This window comes from Salmo trutta, unplaced genomic scaffold (assembly GCF_901001165.1).
Source record: "Salmo trutta unplaced genomic scaffold, fSalTru1.1, whole genome shotgun sequence".
Classification (NCBI taxonomy): Eukaryota; Metazoa; Chordata; class Actinopteri; order Salmoniformes; family Salmonidae; genus Salmo; species Salmo trutta.
The window spans coordinates 54,001-60,000 of record NW_021822824.1 but is presented as its reverse complement, the minus strand read 5'-3'; positions in this window follow the sequence as shown (position 1 = coordinate 60,000).

The following is a 6,000-nucleotide window of genomic DNA, read 5'->3' as shown; positions in this document are numbered from 1 at the left end:
AAAAGATGTAAAATCATGTAAAGTAGGCTAGGTTATAATGTATAGTAGTGGGTTGTTAGTGATATGTAGGTGTTATATTATGTAAAGTAGACTAGGTTATATGTATATAGCAGTTTTGTTAGTGATATGCAGATCAAGGTCTATACCTCGGCTATAGCCTACATATCATAGATGACCAGCCTAAACCTGTTCAGATCAACATAATGTTATACGTCCTACCAGTAGCAGGACAGAGAATGTACTTATATAACCTACATATCATAGATGACCAGTCTAAACCTGTTTCAGATCAACATAATGTTATAGTCCTACCAGATAGCAGGACAGAGAATGTACTGTATATAACCTACATATCATAGATGACCAGTCCTAAACCTGTCAGATCAACAGAATGTTAGTCCTACCAGTAGCAGGACCGAGAAATGTACTGTATATAACCTCATATCATAGATGACCAGTCTAAACTGTTCAGATCAACATAATGTTATAGTCCTACCAGTAGCAGGACAGAGAATGTACTGTATATAACCTACATATCATAGATGACCAGTCTAAACCTGTTCAGATCAACATAATGTTATAGTCCTACCAGTAGCAGGACAGAGAATGTACTGTATATAACCTAACATATCATAGATGACGCAGTCTAAAACCTGTTCAGATCACATAAGGTTATAGTCCTACCAGTAGGCAGGACAGAGAATGTACTGTATAAACCTACATATCATAGATGACCAGTCTAAACCTGTTCAGATCAACATAATTTTATAGTCCTACCAGTAGCAGGACAGAGAATGTACTGTATATAACCGACAATATCTAGATGACCAGCCTAAACCTGTTCAGATCAACATATGTTATAGTCCCTACCAGTAGCAGGACAGAGAATGTACTGTATATAACCTACATATTATAGATGACCAGTCCTAAACCTGTTCAGATCAACATAATGTTATAGTCCTATCAGTAGCAGGACAGAGAATGTACTGTATATAACCTACATATCATAGATGACCAGTCTAAAACCTGTTCAGATCAACATAATGTTATAGTCCTACCAGTAGCAGGACAGAGAATGTACTGTGTATATAACCTACATATCATAGTATGACCAGTCTAAACCTGTTCAGATCAACATAAGGTTATAGTCCCTACCAGTAGCAGGACAGAGAATGTACTGGATATAACCTACATATCATAGATGACCAGTCTAAACCTGTTCAGATCAACATATGTTATAGTCCTACCAGTAGCAGGACAGAGAATGTACTGTATATAACCTACATATCATAGATGACCATCTAAACCTGTTCAGATCAACATAATGTTATAGTCCTACCAGTAGCAGGACAGAGAATGTACTGTATATAACCTACATATCATAGATGACCAGTCTAAACCTGTTCAGATCAACATAATGTTATAGTCCTACCAGTAGCAGGACAGAGAATGTACTGTATATAAACCTACATATCATAGATGACCAGTCTAAACCTGTTCAGATCAACATAATGTTATAGTCCTACCAGTAGCAGGACAGAGAATGTACTGTATATAACCTACATATCATAGATGACCAGTCTAAACCTGTTCAGATCAACATAATGTTATAGTCCTACCAGTAGCAAGACAGAGCATCTACACTATATATACACAAGTATGTGGACACCCCTTCAAATTAGAGGATTCGGCTATTTCAGCCACACCCGTTGCTGACAGGTGTATAAAATCGAGCAGACCGCCATGCAATCTCCATAGACGAACATTGGCAGTAGAATGGCCCGTAATGAAGAGCTCAGTGACTTTCAACGGGGCACCATCATAGGATGCCACCTTTCCAACAAGTCAGTTTGTCAAATTCCTGCCCTGCTAGAGCTGCCTCGTTCAACTGTAAGTGCTGTTATTGTAAAGTGGAAATGTCTAGGAGCAACAACGGCTCAACCGTGAAGTTGGTAGGCCACAAGAAGCTCACAGAATGGGCCAGCTGATTGGGGAAGCGTTGTCCTCAGTTGCAACATTCACTACCGAGTTCCAAACTGCAACGTCAGCAAAATAACTGTTCATCTGGAGCTTCATGAAATGAGTTTCCATGGGCCGAGCAGCCGCACACAAGTTCACCATGCGCAATGCCAAGCATCGACTTGAGTGGTTGTAAAGCTCGTCACCATTGGACTCTGGAGCAGTGGAAACGTGATCTTTGGAGTTATGAATCACGCTTCACCATACTGGCCAGTCCGACGGAACAGGTGGAGAGGAATTATGGTCTGGGGCTGTTTTTCATGGTTCGGGCTAGGCCCCTTAGTTCTAGGGAAGATAAATCTTAACGCTACAGCATGAAATGACATTCTAGACGATTCTGTGCTTCCAACTTTGTGGCAACAGTTTGTGGAAGGCCCTTTCCTGTTTCAGCATGACAATTGTTCCCGTGCACAAGCGGGTCCATACAGAATGCTTGTCGAGATCGGTGTGGAAGAACTTGACTGGCCTGCACAGAGCCCTGACCTCAACCCCATTGAACACTTTTGGGATGAATTGGAACGTCAACTGCGAGCCAGGCCTAATCACCCAACATCAGTGCCCGACCTCACTAATGCTCTTGTGGCAGAATGGAAGCAAGTCCCCCTGCAGCAATGTTCCAACATCTCTTGGAAAGCCTTCCCAGAAGAGTGGAGGCTGTTATAGCACCAAAGGGGGTGACCAACTCCATATGAATGGTCATGATTTTGGAATGAGATGTTCGACTAGCAGGTGTCCACATACTTTTGGTCATGTAGTGTATATAACCTAATCTAAATGAAATCAATGTTATTGGTCTCAATGTCTGAGCGGCATAGACAGATACAGTAGTATAGAATACAGTATATACATATGAGATGAGTAATACATAGACAGATACAGTAGAATAGGATAGAATACAGTATATACATATGAGATGAGTAATACATAGACAGATACAGTAGAATAGGATAGAATACAGTATATACATATGAGATGAGTAATACATAGACTAAGATACAGTAGAATAGTATAGAATACAGTATATACATATGAGATGAGTAATACATAGACTAAGATACAGTAGAATAGTGTAGAATACAGTATATACATATGAGATGAGTAATACATAGACTAAGATACAGAAGAATAGTATAGAATACAGTATATACATATGAGATGAGTAATACATAGACAGATACAGTGGAATAGGATAGAATACAGTATATACATATGAGATGAGTAATACATAGACTAAGATACAGTAGAATAGAATACAGTATATACATATGAGATGAGTAATGCATAGACTAATATACAGTAGAATAGTATAGAATACAGTATATACATATGAGATGAGTAATACAGATACAGTAGAATAGTATAGAATACAGTATATACATATGAGATGAGTAATACATAGACTAATATACAGTAGAAATAGTATAGAATACAGTATATACATTTGAGATGAGTAATACATAGACAGATACAGTATATACATATGAGATGAGTAATACATAGACAGATACAGTAGAATAGTATAGAATACAGTATATACATATGAGATGAGTAATACATAGACTAAGATACAGTAGAATAGTATAGAATACAGTATATACATATGAGATGAGTAATGCATAGATAGATACAGTAGAATAGGATAGAATACAGTATATACATATGAGATGAGTAATACATAGACTAAGATACAGTAGAATAGTGTAGAATACAGTATATACATATGAGATGAGTAATACATAGACAGATACAGTGGAATAGGATAGAATACAGTATATACATATGAGATGAGTAATACATAGACTAAGATACAGTAGAATAGAATACAGTATATACATATGAGATGAGTAATACATATACAGATACAGTAGAATAGTATAGAATACAGTATATACATATGAGATGAGTAATACATAGACAGATACAGTAGAATAGGATAGAATACAGTATATACATATGAGATGAGTAATACATAGACAGATACAGTAGAATAGGATAGAATACAGTATATACATATGAGATGAGTAATACATAGACTAAGATACAGTAGAATAGTATAGAATACAGTATATACATATGAGATGAGTAATACATAGACTAAGATACAGTAGAATAGTGTAGAATACAGTATATACATATGAGATGAGTAATACATAGACTAAGATACAGTAGAATAGTATAGAATACAGTATATACATATGAGATGAGTAATACATAGACAGATACAGTGGAATAGGATAGAATACAGTATATACATATGAGATGAGTAATACATAGACTAAGATACAGTAGAATAGAATACAGTATATACATATGAGATGAGTAATGCATAGACTAATATACAGTAGAATAGTATAGAATACAGTATATACATATGAGATGAGTAATACAGATACAGTAGAATAGTATAGAATACAGTATATACATATGAGATGAGTAATACATAGACTAATATACAGTAGAATAGTATAGAATACAGTATATACATTTGAGATGAGTAATACATAGACAGATACAGTATATACATATGAGATGAGTAATACATAGACAGATACAGTAGAATAGTATAGAATACAGTATATACATATGAGATGAGTAATACATAGACTAAGATACAGTAGAATAGTATAGAATACAGTATATACATATGAGATGAGTAATGCATAGATAGATACAGTAGAATAGGATAGAATACAGTATATACATATGAGATGAGTAATACATAGACTAAGATACAGTAGAATAGTGTAGAATACAGTATATACATATGAGATGAGTAATACATAGACAGATACAGTGGAATAGGATAGAATACAGTATATACATATGAGATGAGTAATACATAGACTAAGATACAGTAGAATAGAATACAGTATATACATATGAGATGAGTAATACATATACAGATACAGTAGAATAGTATAGAATACAGTATATACATATGAGATGAGTAATACATAGACAGATACAGTAGAATAGGATAGAGTACAGTATATACATATGAGATGAGTAATACATAGACAGATACAGTAGAATAGGATAGAATACAGTATATACATATGAGATGAGTAATACATAGACAGATACAGTAGAATAGTATAGAATACAGTATATACATATGAGATGAGTAATACATAGACTAAGATACAGTAGAATAGTATAGAATACAGTATATACATATGAGATGAGTAATACATAGACAGATACAGTAGAATAGTATAGAATACAGTATATACATATGAGATGAGTAATACATAGACAGATACAGTAGAATAGTATAGAATACAGTATATACATATGAGATGAGTAATACATAGACAGATACAGTAGTTAGTATAGAATACAGTATATACATATGAGATGAGTAATACATAGACTAAGATACAGTAGAATAGTATAGAATACAGTATATACATATGAGATGAGTAATACATAGACAGATACAGTAGAATAGTATAGAATACAGTATATACATATGAGATGAGCAATACATAGACAGATACAGTAGAATAGGATAGAATACAGTATATACATATGAGATGAGTAATACATAGACAGATACAGTAGAATAGGATAGAATACAGTATATACATATGAGATGAGTAATGCATAGACTAATATACAGTAGAATAGTATAGAATACAGTATATACATATGAGATGAGTAATACAGATACAGTAGAATAGTATAGAATACAGTATATACATATGAGATGAGTAATACATAGACTAATATACAGTAGAATAGTATAGAATACAGTATATACATTTGAGATGAGTAATACATAGACAGATACAGTAGTATAGAATACAGTATATACATATGAGATGAGTAATACATAGACAGATACAGTAGAATAGTATAGAATACAGTATATACATATGAGATGAGTAATACATAGACTAAGATACAGTAGAATAGTATAGAATACAGTATATACATATGAGATGAGTAATGCATAGATAGATACAGTAGAATAGGATA